Raw genomic sequence first — 25,152 nt, 5'->3', positions numbered from 1 at the left:
TGAAGAATCTCCAGCAGCCATAATTCCCCCAAAAAACAAGGTGCAAAAGACCTAGCAGGAACAAAAAATGCTTGGGTACTTTTGCACTTGTCGGGCGCATGTCTGGGCGTATTTATGCACTGGGCGTAGGCAGTGGGCCGGCGTATCTTAGGGGTCACGCTGGGGCGCAGTTGTGCGCATGCGCAGATGGGGGCAGTCAGCCCGTCGAGGTCACTGCGCATGCGCGGTACAAGTTCCGCCCAACATATCTCCCTACGCCACGGTCGGAGCTTCATTTGCATAGGGTGACGCCCACTTACAGTTACGCCGCCTTACGCCGTCTAAAATCCGCCCCGCTGGTGCATCTGGGTGAGAAAATGATTTGTTAATACTGTACCTGCCTCTCCGCGCTGGTCCGGCATAGCGGAAAAAAGATGCGTTACGCCGGCAGAAAGATGCGCCATTGTATGTGAATCTGGCCCAGTATCTTCGATGCTTCTGTACTTGCTAACAGGATGACTGGATCTCCCTTCTTTCCTGCGCTGAGTTTGCATATAACAATTCTTTGCATGCAGCCATCAATAAGTCTCTCTTCTGGGCACATTATGGATTTCACCCTTCCTTCCGAATACTATACCTGAAACATCTGCCCCCGCTGTCCAGGATCGGTTAAGGTTCATTCAAACTAACTACAAGATACTTCAGGAGGCCATGCGAAAAGCCCAAGAGGACTATAAGAGGTTTCATGATAAAAGAAGAAGAGGGAATTCTGTCTTTAAGGTTGGGGACAAGGTATGGCTTTCTTCAGTAAACCTCAAGCTCTCATGTCCAGCCCGGAAGCTTGGACCCAAGTTCATCGGTCCCTTTGAAATTAAAAGTTCATCCAGTGGCTTTTAAGCTGGCACTACCCAATACTTACAAGATCCATCCAGTGTTCCACATCTCCCTGCTTAAGCCCGCGGTACCCAGTCCATTTCCTGGAAGAGAAAAGCCGCCTCCAGTCCTGGTAGAGGGGGAACAGATTTTGAGGTTGAAGCCATTATGGATTGCCGGAGGAGAGGTAGACAGATCCAGTTTCTCATCAAATGGAGGGGATGCCCTCCCAAAGACAATTCCTGGGAGCCTGCAAACAATGTGCATGCTCCTAGACTGGTACGGGACTTTCACAGCAGACATCCCGAAGCATCGGCCCGTTGTGGCATCCGGAGGCTGCCCCTTGGGGGGGGGGCACTATCAGGGAAATGGCCGTAGAAGAAGTACTGGCAATCTTGCCAGTAGAAGAAATGGGCGCCATAGGCACATCATGTGACAGGTGGATCCTCCTGCTGGCCTATTGTCAGGGAAATGGCCATAGAAGAAATACTGGCAATCTTGCCAGTAGAAGAAATGGGTGCCATAGGCACATCATGTGACAGGTGGATCCTCCTGCTGGCCTATAAAAGGCTGCCACTGTCTGATCCAAAATGCTGGATTGTCATCAGCCTTTCTGAGTTCCTGAGCCTCTGTACTACTGCTGTTTGGATTTTCTTGTTGTGACCCAGCTTGTTCCTGACTTGTCTGATCTGCTCTCCTGGTTTGACCCCTTGGCTTGCTTTACTGACTTGTTACCTTCTCCAGCACCTGATCCCTGCTTGTTTCACAGACTTTCCTTCAGTTATCTGTTCCTGTCTGTTTTTAAGTACCAGACCTTTGGCTTGTCTCCTTTCCTGTAACCTGCATCTCCTGTCTGGATCCACAGTGTTTGATCCCAAGCTGGCTTTCACTGTTGCTCCTTGTGCACACCTTGCCAAGTGTTACTGAGGATTCCTAGAGACTGCAGCCCAGTGGTGTTTCCTGTATTCTCCAGTATTCTTCAGGCACTCCCCAGCTCTTCTCTCCTGGATCCATCTGGCAACCTGTGCTTCTCTGGGCACTACACCCTCTGTACTCAACCTCAGAGGTGTACTGCACTCAGCTGCAAGGGCAGCTCTCTCGGCATTTCGGCCTCCAACCAGGTACATGACACGGGGTTGGGATGATCCTCAGGCCAATGTGGAGCAGGTGGTTTGTGAGCCGCCCATGGATGAGGAGGTTATCATCGTTTTTTTGCCTAGAAGCTGTGGGCTAGTGAGGAGCTCCTAGGGAATGCGTCTGTCCAGGCTGGCAGGCTCCGCCGGGTCTTTGCCTTCCTTCGGAATAACCGATATATATGCCCTAAGTGCATCAGGCGGCAGTGCAGAAGTCCGGCCAATCTCATTAAACACCTTGGTCATATGTCCCCCCAGTATTGGGAAAAAGCACTTGTAGTATTGGATAGTGAATCCATCCGGACCTGGGGCTTTCCTCTGTTTAAACACTGCCCTTACTTCTTCGATGGATATAGGGGTTTCAAGGGTATTACGTTTCAATGCTGATAGCCTAGCCAAACCGGCAGATGTAAGATATTCCTTCATCTTAACATCGACTTCAGGTATTGGTGACAGATTGTAAAGTGAGGAGTAATACTCTCTAAATCTCTGAGCGATTTTTTTAGGGAGCGAAATCAGCTGTCCCTTTTCTCCTTTTATATAGGGGACATATATTGACTTTCCCTTCTCCTTCAACTTCCCTGCCAGTACTTTACTACATTTGTCTCCTAGTTCAGGGGGTCGTCAACCCCCGGGCCACGTCCCACTACCGGGCCGTGGCGCCTCTACAGCCGGGCCACAGCGGGCAGCATGACATTTTAAGGCGGCAGGTGTAGATCTGACAGGTGGGCTGCGGGCGGATGAGAGAAGCGTGCTGCGAGCAGACATGACATCTCTCTCCGCCCCACCTAACGTCACTGCTCTTCCTCTACAGCGTGCGGAATGTCGTAGGTGCGGCGGGGAGCAGAGAGATGACATCATCTCTCTCCGCCCGCCTAGCATCAGCGCTTTCCCGCCCTCACTCAAAGACCACTGAACCAGTGCCATAAATGCAGTGACAATCCACACCTTTATTTTTTATTTTAAAAATTTTCGCATTTCCCCCCTATCACCACTCCCCCCTCTCCTCCCCTCCTCTCTATAACAGAACCTCCTAATTATAACTGTTTCTTGTTTCTTCATTACCCACCAATTTCCCCAATAGAATCCATACATGTTCGTACACCTATTTGAATTTATTTTTACAGTGATGTGGTGTGCTCTGCCCTATCCCCCCTCCCCTATCATTTACCTTCCAAGCCCCCCTCCTCCCTCTCCCTCCCCCTCCCCCCTTCCTTATCCCCTGACTTACAACCCTTACCTCCCCCCCTTTCCATGTGGGTGATTGAAAAATAGTTTTATCTATGTGTATCCTTTATTTTCCTTTAAAATTCTCATTATATAAATAGTGAACTTCCCCTTTACCTAAACATGTCTTTCTAGTCTCCCAATTCCCCATCTCTTTCCTAACTACCCACCCCCAAGTAAAGGTGATGTTCCGAGAGGGGTTCCTCCCTCTTCTTCTTCTGTAGTTCTCACTTCTCTTCCATCCCCGCCATCATCCCTCAGCCCCCCCCCACAACCACCCCCCCTCCTCAATTCAAAATCATTGTTAAATCATTTCTTATTTTCATACATTGCCACATTATCAGGTTATCAGATCTTCCTAACCCAATTACTCCAGTTACTCCCCTTTTTCAACACATTAATACCAGAAGAGGAAAAAAAAGAAGGAAGAGGGGGTCCCTAATAAGGAACCTCCAGACCCCCTCCCCCTCTCCCCCCAACCCCTCCTAGTGCCACTTCAAAAACATAGAATATGGGTGCACCTCCATTCAGGGGCGCCAATATGTAATATATACCCTAAACCCTAATCCCCCCCCAAAATAAATAAATAATTCAATTGTTTTTAATTTCCCAACCTCCCGTCCCCTTCCCTCCCAGAAAAAAATAAAAATAAAACAAATTTGGAACCAAAAAATATAATTTCCCTTCTCGTAGTCCTCTTATACTTATACTTGTTTCATAACCTAACCAATCATCATGACTTATTCAAACACGTTCTTGGGTCCCATTTTCCTTTTTTGTACACACCCCTAATGCCGCGTACACACCATCACTTTCTGCGATGAAAAAATGCGACGGTTTATGTGCTTGAAAAAAACAACATTTTTCAAACTTCAATTTGAACAACGACGTAGCATACACACCATCACTTTTTCACAACGCTCTAGCAAAGCGCAGTTCCGTCAATCACGCACAACGTCACTATAAAGGGTCGTTTCCATGCGGAAGACGGCCTCTTTTGCTGATATCGTGTTGCTGCGTGTTAGTAAAAGTTTGGTGAGATACGATTCGTGATTTTCAGTGTTTGTGCTTTAAATTTCGTTTTCTGTCGTACAGTTTGTCTATTTGTCATCGGATCTGTGATACAGTGCTTGTACTAAGGACGTATTTGTTTTGGCATTACGTTTTGTGTGCACGGTGCTGTTTAGCAGGTCGTTCTTCAGAGGCCATTCTGTACTTCAGGGCGTAATTTTTAGTCTGATCTGATTTGACGACCGTTTTCTAGCCATGTTGCGGGTACGAACTCGTCGCCGAGATCGTGCTGTGCTTGTTGTTAGGATGTGTGCTGCATCCCGGCGACGGTCCATGAACAGGGTGAGGAGGAGGTTGTGGACCAAGAACTGGTTGCTATGCAGGGACCAGTTATCTCATATGCCTCTGCTGCGGGAGATCCGAGAAAATAACCCTGATGATTTCAGGAATTTTCTTAGGATGTCTGACCCCGTATTTCAGCAGCTTTTGGCTTCGGTGTCGCCATATATCACCAGGCAGGACACCGTTATGCGGGAAGCCATCACTGCTGAGCAGAGGCTAGTTGCAACGTTGCGCTACCTTGCAACAGGGAGAAGTCTGCAGGACTTGAAGTTCTCGACGGGCATCTCCCCCCAGGCTCTGGGCCTCATAATCCCGGATACCTGTTCGGCCATCATTCAGGTTCTTCAGGAGGACTATGTTAAGGTAAGTGGTGTTCTTTCAATGGTCAAACTATGGCCCTAAAAAAAAAAAATTACCTGTTTCTAATATGCTCAGAATGTTCACTTTGTCTCCATGTATGCTGTTCTACACAATTTGTAAAGCCCTACATGTTTATTGTATTTAGCCAACCTGTCCATTATTCTATGTTGTGGCCAAACCCACCTAGCATAGTCCCTATATCCCCGTTAATTTGTGGCCTCCATTGTAGTGCTGCATTTTGTGTGTCCCTATATCCTCGTTTATTTGTGGCCTCCATTGTAGTGCTGCATTTTGTGTGTCCCTATATCCCCGTTTATTTGTGGCCTCCATTGTAGTGCTGCATTTTGTGTGTCCCTATATCCCCGTTTATTTGTGGCCTCCATTGTAGTGCTGCATTTTGTGTGTCCCTATATCCCCGTTTATTTGTGGCCTCCATTGTAGTGCTGCATTTTGTGTGTCCCTATATCCCCGTTTATTTGTGGCCTCCATTGTCCAACCCCCCCCCCCCCCCCAAGATTGTTTGACTACATACTAATAATTATTTTTATTATTATTATTTTTTCTTTTTTGTGGGGTGGTTTCTCAGGTGACAAACTCATCTTGGGCCCCCACTCGCCCTAATTATATTTTAGGAACATCAGAGGGGGTGATTAATATGCTTAGTGTTCACATGTTATTTTTTAATCCTAACCTTTTTTGTTTAAGTTTTGGTGGGATCCCTTGAAATTGTAGATATATTCTGTTCACAATGTTTGTTTGAATGGATTTTTTCTTATCTTTCTATCCAATTCCCCACCACGCCACAGGAATGGCAGACTGTGGCAGCGGACTTCTCCCAGCGTTGGAACTTTCCGAACTGCGGAGGAGCCATTGATGGCAAGCACATCCGCATTGTGCCCCCACCCCATAGTGGATCCCATTTCTACAACTACAAGGGGTTCCACAGCGTTGTTTTGATGGCGGTGGTCTCTGCCAACTATGAGTTTATGTATGTGGATGTTGGGAAAAATGTCCGGATGTCGGATGGCGGTGTCTTTGCGGAGACGGAGTTCGCCCAACGGCTTCAGTCGGAGGACCTAGGATTGCCACCTGCGGAGGAGAATGAAGAGGGTCTGCCCTTCGTGTTTGTTGCAGATGAGGCTTTTGCTTTGGGTTCCCACCTCATGAGGCTATTTCCCGTACGCACCCTCACCCATGAGAGGAGGGTTTTTAATTATCAGCTGGCCAGAGCAAGACGTGTGGTAGAGAATGCCTTTGGAATCATGGCCAGCCGATTCCGATTGTTTTTAACAGCAATCAACCTTGCGGAATACAAATGGAATCACGTTATTTTATGTTGTTGCATTCTCCACAATTTTTTAAAAAGACATTCCCAAAATTACCTCACGGTATTGCCTGATGAGGCAGATGTTGTGGCTCCGGAGCCGGGACGTGAGGCTAGCCATAGAGGCTTGGCCCCCCAAACCGCACATGCAGTGCGTCAATCCTATGTGGATTGAGGGGAGGGGGGCCATTGCAATGCCCGATCTTCATTAACTAATAAAATATTATTTTTTCTTGATTAAACAGTGTAAATTTATTTTGTATATTAATTATTTTTTTTTGGGGTATTGTTTCTTTTTCCTAGGTTCTCATCCAGCCATGTGTTTGGGATGTCCTAAATTCCCATGAGTGTTAAATCTTAATAAATCTACAAATATGCCTGAGTAATTTAATGAGTCAGCATTGATACCAATAACTACACACACATTTTTTGGAGTACAATAATTTTTTTTTTTTTTAATTAGTACAAAATAGAATCATTTTTTTCATTTTTTTGTCTTTTTTTTAATTAGTACAAAATAGAATCATTTTTTTCATTTTTTTGTCTTTTTTTTAATTAGTACAAAATAGAATAATTTTTTTAATTTTTTTGTCTTTTTTTTAATTAGTACAAAATAGAATCATTTTTTTTTTTAAATTATTACAAAATAAAAGGAACACAAACAATTAAACCCTCCCCAAAACATTAATAACATTTTTTAGCTGACTTTCCAGCGTCTTCGCTTTGTGGCGAATTTCCCGGCAGGCCAGACGTATGTCCTCGACTTGGGCCCTGCATGTGAGAACCTCGCCGATGAGGAGCTGGGCACTATACGTGTCCAGTCCCTGACCAGCCCGATTTCCTCCTGAAATGTGGAACCAAAACATGTGTTAAAAGATTGTATGCCTATATCTATATTCCCTGAAAATGTGGTATATGTTACTTTACCGGATGTTGTGGCAGGTTCCCCTTCATCTACATCCCTCGGGGGTGTGGCTTGGTTGGCTTGTGCCTCCTGCCTTGCTGCTTCATTGTGCCCTACGAGATTGAAGAAAGGGAAAACAGGAGGTTAAAACATTAAGAGCGGCCTGAAATGACCCAAAAATATTTGAAATTAAAAAAAAAGAGGGCAATATTGTTGTTTTTAAAAAGCGTTCCAAGAAAATAGACCAGTATTTAATCCATTCACAAAGTAATGTCAAATCTGGTGACAATTGGTTTATTTTTCTATATGTAAGCTAACCAAGTATCCCCTGGATCTGCTCACCCCTGTGTGTGACCCAACATAGGTTGTGATTGTGACAAACAATTGTGCTACTGAGTACACATGTTCAATAAAAAAATGATGAGCAAACGCTCCTTTTTGGGAATCTCAAGGTATTTAAGTTTGTGCAAAAATAAGCTGAAACACATTGACATCAATACCAGAATTGAAGACACCTTTTAAGCCCCAAAAATGTCACAACTTTCATATTTGTGTCGAATAATTGGTCCTAGGAGTCGTCGTTCATTCGCCCACAATTCCTACATTTACGTTTTTATTTATGATACAGTGCTTCAACTCCCCTTTGCACATGCAAACTAGGCATGATGCCATTTCTCAGTAATATGGTATTGGATTATTGAAAGTCAGCGAATGAACGACGACTACGACGACTGAATCATGCGTCCACATTCATAATATTAATTATGGTCAACCTGCAAAAAAAAAAAACATGGCACAAAGAACACACCAAAATAATTAATACACATGGAAAAAACTTACTTCTTCTTCGAATCACCCTATTTATTTTGGCAAGTTGGTGGGGTTCCCTCTTCTTTAAATCGGACCACCTTTTGCGCAGGTGCTCTCTGCTCCTGCGTTTTCCAAACTTCCGCTGGAGCCTACGGATGACCTTCTCCATAATTTTGGCTTTTACTTTATTTGGATGCATGTAGGGGCCATGCTTGGCATCATAGTCCTCCCTCCTCAATATGGTGACCATCTCCACCATTTCATTAAATGTCATGTTGGAGGCTCTGCATCGGAATCTGCGGCGTGGTTGGGCCTGGCCTGCCTCCTGGCTTGAGCTGGAATTGTCATCCATGTTCTCCATCATTTCTCCCTCACCAAACGACAGAGAAGGGGCGTGGAAAGGACGATACCGAACGTCAGGGGCGGGGTGTCGTGCGGAGCGTCACGCGTGCGTAGTGTAAAAAGGGATCGGACGTGTTTGTAAACGGCGTGCATAGTCTGTGGAAGAAGGCGGAAATCACGATCTTTGCTAACGACGATACGTAAGTTATTTTTTGCGACTTTATTATAGTGAAGAGGGAATGAGTTTGTGGGCTAGTTAGGGGAAGTAAGCTAGTGGCTTTAATGACATTATGTTTTGGCTTCTGTTTCATGTGCAGAAAGAATGGATCCCTTCAAGGATGCGGAGTTCCTGACCAAATTTATTCAAAAATGGAAGGAACATCCTGTTCTGTGGCAAACCAAAAATACAATCAATAAAAACAAAGATGCCAGGGAAAAAGCTAAAGAGAGCATGCTTGAATTTCTGAAAACAAGGGTCCCCAACGCCACAAAAGCCACAGTGAAGAGCAAAATAAATTCCATCAGGGGCACCTACAGGGCCCAACGGGTCCAAGTCCTGGCCTCAATGAGGTCTGGGGCTGCAGCTGACTCCATCTACAAACCAACCCTGTGGTACTACAGTCAGCTGCAGTTCCTGGACGACCACATTGAGACCAGGGCATCCATGTCTACCCTTCCCCCAAGAGGTAGCTCCCAGCTTCCCAGCAGCCAATCCTCCAGTCTTCTCTGCAGACAAGAGCAGGCAAGCTCGGAGGAAGAGCAAGAGTTCCTGGAGGACCCCAATTGTGACCCATGGAGCATGGTATGTGTTTTTTGTATGAATTTAGTTAGTATATGACAAGTCTAGTAATAATGTTAAATTTATGTTACTATTGTTCTAAATTCTAAGTGAATCTCCTAAGTTTAGGGATAAGATCAATAGTCAGTAGTGGCAAAACAGGATGGGGACAAAATTGCCCAATTAATAATGTTTATGAAGGAGTGGGTGGCATTTTCAGAGAGGCCAGTAGGGGGGAGTAACGCAATACACCTGCAAGGGGTCCCAGATGGAAAACACCCTTTTTGAGTACAATCTAGTTGACACGAAATTTAATAATTAATTTTTGGGGGAAAAGGCCACTTATTTCCTAAATTAGGCCTGCAACAACCCACATAATTCCAGGGGGACCATGTCTGAAGGTGTGTAAGGGGCCACATAATTAGGGATGGCGACCCTGTGTGTAATATATATTGACATTCAATTTGCATCACTCATGATTTAAAAAATGTGTGTGATTAATGACAAACACAAATAAACTATGTTCCTTTTTTTGATACACAGGCAGACCAAAGCCAGGAAGAGACAGGGCCCACAGTGAGCCAGGAAGAGACAGGGCCCACAGGGAGCCAGGAGGAGCCAGGGCCAACTGCAAGGCAGGAGGTGGCAGAGCCCACTGGGAGCCAGGAGGTGGCAGGCCCCAGTGGGACCCAGGAGGCACGCCGGCGGGATACCATCTCCCGGATCCCTCCATTCCGCAATCCCAATAAACGGCTCAGGAGTCTGCGACAAATGGAGGAGGAGACCCAGGGCCTGCTTCGCCAAGCTACTGCAGCCATCCGAGAGCCACCCAGTGAAGTTGAGGGGTTCGCAGCGCTCATTGCAGCCAAGCTCTACAATCTGGAGCAGAGCCAGCGTGTGCGCTGTGAACAACTCATCTTCAAAGCCATAAGCATGGCATCCCTGGGGCAGCTCGATGACGACACCGACATTGTGCGGATTGCTCCTCCTGTACTTGCTGCTCCTCCTGCTCCTGCTCCTGCTCCTGCTCCTGCTCCTCCTCGTCATGAGGCTGCTCTGGCTCCTGGCACTTCATCTCCTCCAGGAACCCAGCCCCCAAGGACTCGGGCTACAGGGAAGGCTGCAGGGAAGACTGCAGAGAAGACTGCAGGGAAGGCTGCTGGGAAGAAAAAGCCCAAAAAATAACACGGTGCCCCTGATGGAATTTTAATGTTGACTCACAGGCTGAATTGGTGGCTTCGGGGACCCTTGTTTTCAGCAAAGTTCAAGCATGCTCTAAAGTGCTGCCTTCCTTGGCATCTTTGTTTTTATTATGTTGTGTTTTTGGGTTGCCACCATTTTTTTTTTGAATTTTTGTGCAGAATAAATGCAATGTTAATTTTTCAGCCAAATTTGACCATGTTTCTTTATTGTAGATTTGAGAGATCATTAGTGAATGGGCAGACCCATTCCCAAAAAGTTCTTGCAAACATTAACAAGGTAAAAAAACATGCTTGTGGGTGAGTTCAAGAAAAAATTATGTTGTTGCAGCCACTTCACACACTCCCAAATCAACACAAAATAGAGATTTCAAATAAAATTGGTGACAAAATAAAAATCCAAAAAAAATAAGGTGGACCAATATATATATTTAAAATTTTAAAGATGGAAGATACAACTAAATAACAGAACACAAACATAAACATTATCAAACAAGAAAGAAACTAATTAAAAGCTTGTCATAACTATGTAACAAGATCAGCCGCAACAAACGTCCATTTCTGGGTAGCAGTTAAAAGCAGGGGTTAAAGAAGCGCTTTCTTTTCTTGTATATAAGCTGAAAAAGACCTTAACGAATGTGCTTATTCCATTCTGAACAGTCGTTTTACATGAATGAGCGCTGCCGTCTCCTAACTTGCTTCTGAGCATGCGCGTGCTTAAAACGACGTTTTTAGAACACAGAAAACGACGTCGGCCAAAAATGACACATAAAATTGAAGCATGCTTCAATTTTTTTTGTCGTTTTTTAGAAGACATAAAACAACGTTTTTGCCCACACACAGTCAATTAAATTGACGTTTTTCAAAACGTTGTTTTTTTTCATCGCAGAAAGTGATGGTGTGTACGCGGCATAATAGTCGACGGGGGGCAAATATATCTACTGATATCTTACAGACCGAAGGGGGTAGGAGGGTAGGAGGGGAAGGGGGCATGGGGAAAAGGAGGAGGAAATCAGGGGGGCAGGGAGGAACCAGGGGGGAAAGAAAAAATAAAATAAAAACTGAGAGCCCGAAAGACCAGGGCCCTCCTAGTGAGAAAAAAGTTCCTCAAGGATGGTCCTAATCCCCTTCCTATTCTTCCTTCTAAATAGAAGGTGACCGTCTTCATTTCCCTGTTTCCTCCAAAGTGGTATTCTTTCCTCTCCCCATGTACTTGTCAGGAACGAGTATGGAGATCGAGATGCTAAGAAGGCTCCCCTTGCGGCTGAGTGCAGCGCGACCCTGGAGTTGGGAACAGGAAGCGCGGTGCCCACAGAAGCACGGTAGGCCAGGTGCTTGCTTGCAGTCTGATGAGCTCAGCCACTGAGGGATGGCTGAGGCAGGCAGAACTGAGCTTGTTGTATTTAAATGAAGGGAGATACCAGAAGCCAGGCCGGGGGTCAAACACGGGTAGGTCAGTCCAGAGCATATACAGGGGCGAGCCAAGGTCATACATGAGCAGGGTCCAGGTCAGGAAGCAGAAGCAGAGTCAAGAAGCAGGCAGAGGGTCAAACACAAGAGATCAGGAAGCAAGGTTAAGGCAAGCCCGGTCACAACGGATAAGCACAGATCAGGAGACAAGGTCAAGGTACACAGGAGACTGAAGAGATAATCCAGCAATGAGCAGCTCCGGCAGCAGGCTTAAATAGACCAGGAAGTTAGTCATGTGATCTGTTCAGGTTACAAGGAGGAAGTACCGCCCACCTTAGTCACCATGGCGGCCATGATTGTCTTGGGCGGAATTGCCAGTCCTTCGACCATTTCCCTGACAGTGCCCCCCCCTGAGGGGCAGCCTCTGGATGCCCAACCTAGACCATCTCTCTGGGTACCTGTTGCGGAAATTTTGCAAAAGTCTTGGAGCATGTAAATAATTATCCATCAGGTTCCCAGGAATTTTCCTCTGAAGAATACCCCTTCCATTTAACAAGAAATTGAGTCTGCCTACCTCTTTTCCGGCAATCTAGGATGGCTTCAACTTCATATTTGGCATCGTTACCTATGGTAACTGGTGGAGGTGGCAACTCCTCTCTTCCTGGAAATGGACTTGGCACAGCTGGTTTCAGTAGGGAGACGTGGAACACCGGATGGATTTTGTAGGAGGCCCGTAAAGCGAGTTCAAAAGCCACAGGGTTCACTTCCTTCTTGATCTCGAATGGACCCACAAACCTTTGACCAAGCTTCCTGGAAGGACAAGAAAGTCTGAGGTTAATAGAGGACAGCCATACCTTGTCACCCACCTTGTAGATGGGATTCCCTCTCTTTCTCCTGTCATGTTGTTTCTTAAAGTCTTCCTGAGCCTTTCGCGTGGTCTTTTGAAGGATTTGGTAATTGGTTTGGAAGAAGTTTATCCTATCCTGAACGGCTGGTAGCGGAGATTCAGGAATGGTGTTGGGAAGAAAGGATGGGTGAAAGCCATAGTTTGCCCAAAAAGGCGACTGATTGGCGGCCGTGTGTATGGTATTATTGTATGAAAACTCGGCACACGGTAGCAAGGAGACCCAGTCAACTTGGGAGAAAGAGCAGAAGGACCGCAGGTATTGCTCCAAGGTCTGGTTCGTTCTTTCTATTTGGCCATTACTTTGAGGGTGGTAAGCAGAAGAAAGACATAAATCAATTGACAAGATCTTGCAAAGATTCTTCCAGAAACCAGAGGTGAATTGAACCCCTTTATCGGAGACTATATTGTCAGGTAATCCATGAAGTCTGACTATCTCCTTGATAAAAATGTTCGCCGTGTCCATGGTGGAGGGGGTGCAAGCATGGGCAGGAAGTGGGCCATCTTTGATAGTCGGTCCACTACTACCAAGATTGTTGTGAAGTTCTCTGATGGAGGGAGGTCGACTATGAAGTCCATAGAGATGCTTTTCCAAGGCTTCTCTGGAACTGTTAAGGGTCCTAATAGACCCCAAGACCTGGTCTTTGGACCCTTGTTACGCTGGCAAACCAAACAGGACTCAACATATTTTTTACAGTCTGAGCTTAGGCAAGGCCACGTTGGACAAGGTCGATCGTTAGACATGTGCACTGCCAAAAAATTCGTTTTTTTTAGTTTATGTTATTTTCGTTTTTTTATTTTTTCGCAAATTCGTAAATTTGGGAAATTCGAAAAATTAGTTTTTCCCGTTTTTGTTTCATTCGTTTTTTATATTTTTTCGTAAATTCGTAAATTTCGAAAAAAAATTATTATTTTTTTTGCTTTTTTCGTAAATTCGTGAAATTTTCGGATTTCCGAAAAACCAAAAAAGTTTCGGAAATTTGGAAATTTACGAATTTTCGACATTTCGAATTTTCGAATTTCGAATTTTTCAATTTTCGAATTTTTGACATTTCGAATTTTTCAATTTTCGAAATTTCAAATTTCGACTTTTTAAATTTTCGTATATTTCAAATTTTTCAGTTTTCGAATTTTTCAGTTTTCGAATTTTTCAGTTTTCGAATTTTTCAGTTTTCGAATTTTTCAATATTCAAATTTTCAGTTTTCGAATTTTTCAATTTTTGAATTTCGAATTTTTCAGTTTTCGAATTTTCGATTTTCGAATTTTTCAATTTTCGAAATTTCGATTTACAAATTTTTCAAAATTCGAATTTTTCGAAATATGAAAATTCGGAAATACTAAAATTCGGAAATACGAAGATATTCGGAAATACTAAAATTCGGAAATATGAAATTTCAAAATTTCGAAAATTGAAAAATTCGAATTCGAAATTTCGAACATCGAAATATCGAAAATTGAAAAATTCGAAAATCGAAATATCGAAAATTGAAAAATTCGAAAATCGAAATATCGGAAATTGAAAAATTCGAAAATCGAAAAATTCGAATTTTAGAATTTTTCAAAATTCGAATTTTTCGATTTTCGAATTTTTCAATTTTCGAAATATCGATTTTCGAATTGTTCAATTTTCGAAATGTTTTTTTTTTCAATTTTCAAATTTCGAATTTTTCAAATTTCGAATTTTTCAAATTTCGAAATTTCGAAAATTGAAAAATTCGAATTTTCGAAATTTCGAATTTTTCAATTTTCAAAATTCGAAATTTTCGAAATTTCGAATTTTTCAATTTTCGAATTTCGAATTTTTCAATTTTCGAATTTCGAATTTTTCAATTTTCGAATTTCGAAATTTTCAATTTTCCATTTCGAAAATTCGAAATTCGGAAATTGAAAAATTCGAAATGTTCGAAATTTCGAATTTTTCAATTTTCGAATTTCGAAATTTTCAATTTTCCATTTCGAAAATTCGAAATTCGGAAATTGAAAAATTCGAAATTTGAAACATTTTTCAATTTTCGAAATTTCGAATTTTCGAAATTCGGAAATTATAAAAATTCGAAATTAGCAAAATTCGAAATTTGAAAAATTCGAAATTTGAAAATTTCAAAATCTGAAAAATTCCAAATCTGATAAATTTGAAATCTGATAAATTTGAAATTGGAAAAGAGAAAAATTTGAAAAGTAAAAAATTCGAAATTTCGAACATTGAAAAATTCTAAAATTGAAAAATTTGAAAATTCGGAATATCGAAAATTCTAAAATCCGAACATTTTCCGTATTTCCTAATTTCCGAAAATTGTAAATACGAAAATTCGGAAAAAAAAAACGGAAATACGAAAATTCGGAAATAAGAATTTTCGTAAATACGAAAATTCGTAAATTCGAATTTTCGTAAATTCAAAATTTTCGGAAGTCCGAAAATTCGTAAATACAAAAATTGTGAATAAGAAAATTCGTAATTAACGAATTTCCGAATTTTTGTAAAAAAACTAATTAGAAACAAAGCGAATTGCACATGTCTATCGATCGTCTTCCGGACCCCGAAATGCCCGGCCAGCTGGTGATCGTGGACTTTTTTCAAGGCCTGCAGTCTGACTTCCTGGGGGACAAAGATTTTGTCCTGATGCCAAAGAAATCCCTCGTGACTCCTTAGGGTAGCAATTTCTGACTCTGAGCACCGAAGAGAGGCTTGTACAATGGATGCTTTTAGGTCTGGCTGGATCAGAAGGAAATTTTGTTTGGACAGGATTGTGCCGGGAGTGGTTTCTTCAGGGGGTGTCTGGGAACATCCGAGACAGAGCATCCGCCTTTCCATTTTTGGATCCGGGACGAAAAGAGATGTGGAAATTGAATCTCGAAATGAATAACGCCCACCACGCTTGACGGGGTCTCAAACGTTTTGCAGTCCTCAGATATTCTACATTTTTATGATCGGTAAAGATCATGATGGGATGTGCTGCACCTTCAAGTAAATATCTCCACTCTTCCAGGGCTGTTTTGATGGCCAAAAGCTCCCGATCTCCGACGTCATAATTTCTTTCCGGTTGTGTCATTTTTCGAGAGAAAAAGGCTACAGGATGTAGCAATGATTTAGGGCCCTGTCGTTGAGAGAGGATAGCTCCTGTGGCCACTTCGGAGGCATCGACTTCCAAAATGTAGGGCAATGCAGGGTCAGGATGCTGAAGAACTGGTGCTGAAACAAACACTGTTTTAAGTCTGTCGAAAGCTGCCTGAGCCTCCGGGGACCACTGGAATCTGGAATGCAAACGGGTTAGTTGGGTAATGGGTGATGGCTGAAAAGTTCTTAATAAATCATCTGTAGAAGTTTGAAAAGCCGACAAACCTTTGAACACCCTTCTTGTCTGAGGGGACAGGCCATTCCAGGATCGCTTTTACTTTCTGGGGATCCATGGCCACTCCTTTAGTAGATATGACAAGACCCAAAAACTGGATAGATTCTTTCTCAAAGTCACATTTTTCGGCTTTAACATATAGTCAATGGGGCTGATTTACCAAGCCTTTGCTCCATGATTCATGGAGCAAAGGCTGGAGCAACAGCCGTTTTGGAATTTACTAAAGGAATGCGCTGGCAATGCAGCACAATTCCTTATTTACTATAATGCTGAGTGCGCCCAGGAGGGGGCGCATGGTGCGCCTCTATGGACCTGGCGCACGGCATTTAGAAATGTAAATAAAATGAGTTTGGGAGTGAGTTTATTAGGGGGGGGGTGTGGGGTGATGTGGGGATATGTAGTGACATGTGTTTGTTTAACTTTTACGGGCCGAATTAAAAGTGAAAGTGACTTTTCTGAAAATGAGCCGCTACGCCGGCAAGTACATTTAAACCTGCGGGAGGTTTATTTGAGTACTGCACATGCATGAGCGGCAAATTCAGGCACTTACGCACACCGCCAAAATATTGGTAAATACCAAGCGGCGTAGCTGCCTTTGCGTGGCTTGAAGCAGCGCACGTGAATGCCCGAATCGTTTTCAGCTTACGCTGACCATGAAGGTGTGGGTTCCCCTTCAGGAGCATATCAGGCCCTTAGGTTTGGTATGGATCATAAGGGGGAAAACCTACGCCGAAAAAACGGCATGGGGGTTCCCCCAAGATCCATACCAAACCCTTATCCGAGCACGCCGCCTGGCCGGACAGGAATGGGGGTGGGGACGAGCGAGCGCCAACCCCCCTCCTGAGCCGTACCAAGCCGCATGCCCTCAACATGGGGGAGTGTGTGCTTTGGGGGAAGGGGGGCACTGCGCCCCAAAGCACTTAACCCTGGCCATTGGTTGTCGGGGTCTGCGGGCCGGGGCTTATCGGAATCTGGGAGTACCCCTACCCATTCACCTGGGGGGAAAATGTAAAGTTAAAAAACCACACTACACAGATTTTTGAAGTAATTTATTAGTCAGCTGGGGGGGTCTTCTGCCGGCCCCCCCTTTCTTCTTTAAGCTCTTTTACAAAGGGGGGTAGGCCCGGTCTTCTCCGCTGTCTTCTGCGCGCGGGGGGGGGGGGGGTGGCGGTCTTCTCTGTTCCCTCTTCTTCCGGGCCCGGTCTTCTCCGCTGTCTTCTGCGGGGGGGCGGTGGTCTTCTCTGTTCCCTCTTCTGCCGTCCCGGTCTTCTCTCTTCCCTCTTCTGCCGGGCCCCCGGGCCCGGGCTTCTCCGCTGTCTTCTCTGTTCCCTCTTCTGCCGGGTCTTCTCCCCTGTCTTGTTCCGTCTTCTCTTCCAGCGATGTTGACACAACGAGCTCTCCCGCTGTACTGCCGTCTGAGCATTGCGCAACTACTTATATAGGCATGGGGCGTGGTCACCGGGTGACGCCAATCCCACCCTATGTTACATCACATTCCCGGGGCATGATGGGAATGTGATGTAACATAGGGTGGGATCACCGGGTGGCATCACGCGGTGACTACGCCCCATGCCTATATAAGTCGTTGCGCAACGCTCAGACGGCATTACAGCGGGAGAGCTCATCGTGTCAACATCGCTGGAAGAGAAGACGGAACAAGACAGCGGAGAAGACCCGGCCCCCGCGGTGGAGCCCGGCAGAAGAGGGAACAGAGAAGACAGCGGAGAAGCCCAGGGCCTGGCAGAAGAGGGAAGAGAGAAGACCGGGCTCCCGCGGTGGAGCCCGGCAGAAGAGGGAAGAGAGAAGACAGCGGAGAAGATCGGGCCCGGCAGAAGAGGGAACAGAGAAGACCGCAGAAGACAGCGGAGAAGACCGGGCCTACCCCCCCTTTGTAAAAGAGCTTAAAGAAGAAAAGGGGGAGGGGCCCGGTAGAAGTAAGTGTGAAGTCCGGTTACCCCCCCGGCAGAAGACAGCGGAGAAGACCGAGCACACCCCCCAATGTAAAAGAGCTTAAAGGGGGAGGGTGCCCCGGCAGAAGGCGGCGGTGAAGTCCGGCTCCCCCCTGGAAGAAATTGGCGAAGAAGACCGGGCGCACCCCCCAATGTAAAAGAGCTTAAAGGGGAGGGGGCCCTGGCATAAGGCGACGGTAAAGTCCGGCTACCCCTGGCAGAAAACGGCGGAGGAGACCGGGCGCATCCCCCCAATGTAAAAGAGCTTAAAGGGGGAGGGGGCCCCGGTAGAAGGCGGCAGTGAAGTCCGGCTCCCCCCCGGCAGAAAATGGCGAAGACCGGGCCTACTCCCCCCATGTAAAAGAGCTTAAAGGGGAGGGGGCCCGGCAGAAGGCTCCCCCAGCTGACTAATAAATTACTTCAAAACCTGTGTAGTGTGTTTTTTTAACTTAACATTTTTCCCCCAGGTGAATGGGTAGGGGTATTCTGATAAGCCCCCTGCCCGCAGACCCCAACAACCAACAGACAGGGTTGTCGGCAGGCCCGGATTGGGACAAAAAATAGGCCCGGGCATTTTTAAACTGAGCAGCCCGGGCACTGGGGGGGGGGGGGGTTTGTCGACATTCACGGGGGTGGCTGGTGTTGGTCCTCTACACTCTAATGGGCAGGGACACTGTGATATAAAGGGGACTGCACTGCAAAGGGGCACTGCAATGATTACACTGCCCCTTTACAGTGCAGTCCCCTTTTATTCACAGTGTCCCAGTCCTATTTTGGCCATACAATGCTGGTAATCTCTGTCTCCTATTGTGCCCACACTGCCCAGTGACACTGACCTGCTCTCTCTCTGGTGGTGCTGGACAGCATGGCGCTCTCCCTGGTGGTGCGGGTACAGCATGGCTCTCTCTTTCTGGTGGTGTGGGCACAGCGTGGCTCTCTCTGGTGGTGTGGGTACAGCGTGGCTCTCTCTCTGGTGGTGCGGGCACAGCGTGGCTCTCTCTGGTGGTGCGGGCACAGCGTGGCTCTCTCTGGTGATGCGGGCACAGCTTGGCTCTCTCTGGTGATGCGGATACAGCGTGGCGCTCTTTGGTGGTGTGGGTACGGTGTGGGTACAGCATGGCGCTCTCTGGTGGTTCGGGTACAGCGTGGTGCTCTCTGGTGGTTTGGGTACAGCGTGGCGCTATCTGGTGGTGCGGGTACAGCGTGGCGCTCTCTGGTGGTGCGGGTACAGCGTGGCGCTCTCTGGTGGTGCGGGTACAGCGTGGCGCTCTCTGGTGGTGTGGGTACAGTGTGGCGCTCTCTGGTGGTGCGGGTACAGCGTGGCTCTCTCTAGTGATGCAGATACAGCGTGGCGCTCTCTGGTGGTGCGGGTACAGCGTGGCGCTCTCTGGTGGTGCGGGTACAGCGTGGCGCTCTCTGGTGGTGCAGGTACAGCATGGTGCTCTCTGGTGGTGCGTGTACAGCATGGCGCTATCTGGTGGTGCGGGTACAGCGTGGCGCTCTCTGGTGGTGCGGGTACAGCGTGGCTCTCTGGTGGTGCGGGCACAGCGTGGCTCTCTCTGGTGTGCGGATACAGCGTGGCGTTCTCTGGTGGTGCAGGTACAGCATGGCTCTCTCTGGTGGTGAGGGTAAAGTGTGGCACTCTCTGTTGATGCTGGGGCTAATAGTTCCCCCAGCACATACCTCTTTCTTTTTCCATGTCTCCTGTAGTAGCTGCTCAGCCTGTTTCCGGGTTTTCTCTTTTCCCCCAACAGAGTGCATGCTGGGGACTGTAGTCTGCTCCCCGCAGAGAACAACTGGGCCACCTATCTCTGGGACTACATTTCCCATGATGCCCTCTATTTTTTCGTGATTGGTCTCCGCTGTGGCCAATGGGGAGGGAAGAAGAACGGGCAGGAAAGACTTCTCTTTCCATGCTGCCGACATGAGAAGGAGATGGGGGGGGGCGAGCGGGGGAAACATCCGGACTGCAGCCTGCAGCTCTCCCCACCTGTGCGGACGCTCATGGCTGGATGAGGAGTGGAGAGCGGAACTGTCAGCGCGGCTCTAAGGCTGAGCTGTGTGTGAGAGAGACACACAGCTCAGCCCATGCAGCCGCTAGTTCCGCCAGAGATGACAGGTATGGCTGCATAGAGGTAGGCGAGCGGCAGCCACGGCCTGTGTTAACCCTGTCCAGGCCACGGTCGTCGCTTCAAGGGTCACTAAAGAAATGTTGTTGTTTTAGCTAAATAGCTTCTGTGACGGATCCTGTCCCACATTGAGTGCTTCCGTCAGTAATACCGCTTCCTCTAGTCTGACCATCAGAAAGATATGATTATTACAACTACATGGAATACAAGTCTAGCCGGAAATAGCTTGTAGCACCTAGCAAGGTTTATTGGCAGACTCAGACTTTTATACACTTTTAACACAGTGGGTTACATATTGAGGTAGGGCTGACTCATGGATACTCCCCCCTCCCCTCTCTCAACACCTTTAGCAGACAACTATAGAATTAGCATGTGAATTAACACAGCAAAGCCCAGGTGACCAGACAGCCCGTCTCCGGAGGTCAATGTGATCAGCTATTTCAATGTTAATGTATTGTTCAGAATAGTATTTGGGCAAATCCAAGAAAGCAGTCTCTCAAAAATGTAACAAAAGATTCATATAGCAATAACAAATAACAGGGTGAATGTGGCAGAAAAGGTGCCTGCAGCCAGTGTCCGCGAAAGTGCCCCCCCCTGTCCCATAGTCCGGCAGACCAAGCTAGATCCACCACGGGTCAGCTTGAGGCTGTTCGGGAGAGTCTTATGCCGCGTACAGACGGTCGTTTTTTGTGATGAAAAAAAAAACGTCATTTAAAATGACAGTGTGTGGGCAAAACAACGTTTTATGTCTTCTGAAAAACGACAAAAAAAAAAATTCGAACATGCTTGAATTTTTTGTGTCGTTTTTCAAAACGTTGTTTTTTGTGTCATTTAAAATGACCGTGTGTGGGCAAAACGACGTTTAAAATGACGTTTTTAAACCCGCGCATGCTCAGAAGCAAGTTATGAAGCGAGCTTGAATGGAACAGAGTGCCGTCGTACGTGCTGAACGTAAACGCGCTTTGCTAGAGCATTTTGAAAAGACGATGGTGTGTATGCTACGTCGTTTTTTAAAATAAAGTTTCAAAAACGTCGTTTTTTTTCATGCATAAAACTTCGTTTTTTTTCATCACAAAAAGTGATGGTGTGTACGCGGCATTATAGTTCAGTTTGCCGGGGAAGTCCATCAGCGTTCCTATTCTGCTTCCCTGGCCGATACTGGATGGTAAAATTGTATAAGGCTGCAGGGCCAAGCTCCATCGTAACAAACGTTACGATGGAGACCCGATTAAGCCAGATTAATGGATTGTGGTCGGTGAGCACCGTAAATGATCGTCCGTAGAGATAAGGTTGGAATTTCTTGAGAGCCCACACCAGCGCCAAACACTCCTTCTCCACGGCTGCATAACCTACTTCCCTGGGTAGCAGCTTCCGACTGATGTAGGCCACAGGGTGCTCACCACCATCAGGTCCTACTTGGCTCAGCACTGCCCCCAGCCCGAATGTAGAGGCATCGGTGTGGACACAAAAACGTTTTGTGGGGTTAGGGGCAGCTAGAACAGGAGCCGAAGTTAGTGCATTCTTTAATCGTTGGAAGGCAGCTTCACACTCTGGGGACCACAGTACCTGTCAGGGAGGGTGCTTCTTAGTAAGGTCTGTCAGGGGTTTAGCGATGGAACTATATTCTGGGACAAACTTCCTATAGTACCCAGCTGTGCCGAGGAACGCCATGACCTGGGTTTTAGTACGGGGGGTTGGCCACTTGGCAACTTCCTCAATCTTGACAGGCTCAGGTCGTTGTTGTCCACTGCCTACTCGATGTCCAAGGTACTGTACCTCGGACATTCCTATGCTGCATTTTTCTGGTTTAAGCGTTATCCCTGCACGCTTAATGCGGTCTAACACGACACCAAGGTGAACTAGATGGTCCTCCCAGGTATCACTGTAGATAGCAATGTCGTCCAGATATGCACAAGCATAGTCCTGGAGGCCATCGAGGAGTTGATCTACCATCCTCTGGAAAGTCGCCGGTGCATTTTTCATCCCAAATGGCATTACTTTTGACTGGTATAGGCAAAATGGGGTAATGAACGCTGACTTCGGAATAGATTCCGCATCCAGAGAAATTTGCCAGTACCCTTTGCATAGGTCGAGGGTTGTCAGGAATTTTCCCTGAGCAATGCGATCTAACAGGTCATCCACCCTGGGCATAGGATAAGCATCAGTGGTGGTGCAATCATTTAATCTGCGGTAGTCTACGCAGAAGCGAGTCGTGCCATCCCGCTTCGGTACAAGGACCACTGGGGAAGCCCAGGAGCTGCTGGATGGCTCAATGACTCCCAACTCAAGCATCTCCTTAATCTCACGACGCATTCCCTCTCTCACTGCGTCGGGTATCCGGTAAGCCGCCTGTCTTAGTGGCAGCTGTCCTGGGGTCTCCACTCGGTGCACTGCCATAGTAGTGTACCCAGGGACTGTGGAGAACATTTCCCTTCTCTGACTAAGGACCTGTCTAGCTTGTCCTCTCTGTGTCGGCCTTAGCTGGTCATCAAGCTTTATTGTCTCTATCCCTGCAGTAATCCTATTTAGCTCTGGCAGCACCAGCAGGGGAAGGTTCTCAGAATCTTCCACAGCTGGAGCACATATAGCGGCTACCTCTTCTGATCTTTCCCAGTATGCTTTCAACATGTTCACATGAAAAGTCCATCGGACTCTTTCATCCGAACATTTAGCCACGAGGTAGGTTGTGTCACAGATCTTTGCCACAACCCGGTAGGGTCCCTGCCAAGTGGCCTGTAATTTGTCCTGCTTGGTTGGCCTGAGGGCAAGAACCTTCTGCCCAACCTCAAGAGTGCGGTCCCGGGCATTACGATCGTACCATCATTTCTGCCGACTTTGGGCAACCCGAAGGTTCTCTCAGACAGTGTCAGTGAGCTCCTTCAGTCTGTCCCTAAACTCAAGAACGTATGCTACAATAGAGGACCCTTGGGGGTCAATTCCCCCTTCCCAGTGGGCTCTGACTAGATCTAGGGGCCCCCTCACCTGCCTCCCATACAGTAACTCAAATGGGGAAAACCCGGTAGATTTCTGCGGCACCTCCCGATAAGCAAAGAGAAGGTGCGGCAGATATCTCTCCCAATCCCTGTGAGAGGTTGCAAATGTCCTAAGCAGCTGTTTCAGTGTTCCATTGAACCTCTCACACAGCCCGTTGGTCTGAGGGTGGTACGGAGAGCTATGTAGGGGCTTTATCCCACAGAGCCTCCATTACTGCTGAGTGAGCTCAGCAGTGAACTGGGTCCCCTGGTCGGAGATGATTTCCAGAGGGAAGCCCACCCTGGCAAAGATCCGAAGCAAGGCATCAGCCACGGTTTCTGCGTGGATATTTGCCAGGGTAATGGCCTCCGGGTACCGGGTGGCATAATCCACCATGGTAAGGATATATCTCTTCCCAGAAGGACTAGGTCTGGGCAATGGTCCTACCAGGTCTACGGCAACACGGCTAAAGGGTTCATCAATGATAGGTAAAGGGTGTAGGGGAGCTTTCAGTGGGCCCCCATGCTTACCCACCCGCTGGCATGTGTCACAGGTCCGGCAATACTGTCGGACATCCCCTGTAATCCCTGGTCAAAAAAATGACTGAGTCAGACAGTGAAGGGTCCGGCTCATCCCCAGGTGTCCGGCTAAGGGTATGTCATGCCCAATGCGCAGCAGGTCATGCCGATATCTCTGCGGCACAACCAGCTGCCGATTGGGCAGATGGGAGGCTGTCTTTCCCTCTGTTACCCGATAGAGTAATCCCTGGACCCACTCTACCCGCTCCCTCTCCAACCCCCCAGGGTCCAATCCTGCTCTTTCCCTATAGCTAACTAGGGAAGGGTCGCTGAGCGTTGCCTGTGCAAAGTCTTGGGGAGAAGCCCAAGTCGGGGTAGGAATGGCTGGGGTAGTACAGTCTAGGTCAGGGGTGACAGGTCTTACCTGGGTCCCATCCTCGAGGGAGCGCACCTGCATCTGGGCTTGCTGGCGGGTGGTAACAGGGCAGGCTTCCGGGGATACATCCAGGGAGAAGGCTGAATTTAAACATCCCAAATCGTTGCCCAACAAAACCTCCGCAGGTAAGTTCTGCATTATTCCAACTTCCACTTCTTTAGCCCCCGAATCAAGGTGAACCCTGGCAGTGGGGACTCGCATAACATTTCCCTCGGCCACCCGTACAGCCTCAGACCCTCCTGTCTGTTCTGCTGGGGTTATTATTCAGGACTGTATCAGGGTAATAGTAGCTCCCGTGTCCCGCAGTCCCTGGGCAGCCCGACCGTTAATCCACACGGCTTGTCGATGGTGCAAACGATTATCTGTAGCAGCTGCTTGCACAGGGTCTGCCTCATGTAGAATTCCAATATTCTCCTCACTTGGGTAAATCATATCATCTCTCTCAAGACAGTGTGCAGCAGCCCCGGCAGGTCCAAGGGGCCTGTGGTTCCACGTGTCCTGGGATACATTCTGCGGACAATATCTCCTAACATGCCCTGCTTGGTTGCATCTGTAGCAGAGGTCCCCTTTCCCTCGTGAAGATGGTAGCTGAGTGGGACTGGGGATCAACGGCTGGTGTGGAGGGGCAGCACTCTGTGGAATGTTGGGGACAGGCCGAGCTAAGGTCTTAGGCTCTGGTTGTACAGTCCGCCTTGAATCCACGTATTGGTCAGCTAGGGTGGCAGCTTCATCTACTGTGACTGGCCGGCGATCCTTTACCCAGTCTCTAACTTCACGTGGGATATGATCGTAGAATTGTTCCAAGAGGATTTGCTGGAGCGCATCTACCATGGTAACAGCTTGGCGCCCGGTCATCCAACTCTACGCTGCTCGGGTCATTTGATGAGCCCATTCTGTGTAAGGCTCTCTCTCCTTTCGGCGGAGGTTGCGAAACCTCAAACGGTGTGCCTCTGGAGTAATGCCAAAGCGAGCCAATAGTCTTTCTTTTACCCGGTCATAGTCCTGGCTGATCTCATCTGGGACATTATTGTATGCCTCTGCAGCCCTTCCTGTGAGCAGGCTGACCAGAAGCATGACCCAATCTGCTGTATTGACACCTTGGAGCCCGCATTGCCGCTCAAACATTTGCAGGTAAACATCCATCTCATCTACCTCGTCTTGAAACATGCGGAAAGCGGCATAGGGTAGCTTTTTGCGGGC

The sequence above is a fragment of the Rana temporaria genome, chromosome 7 (genome assembly GCF_905171775.1).
Source record: "Rana temporaria chromosome 7, aRanTem1.1, whole genome shotgun sequence".
NCBI classification, from domain to species: Eukaryota; Metazoa; Chordata; class Amphibia; order Anura; family Ranidae; genus Rana; species Rana temporaria.
The sequence above is the reverse complement of the archived record's forward strand: the minus strand, read 5'-3'. Positions refer to the sequence as shown.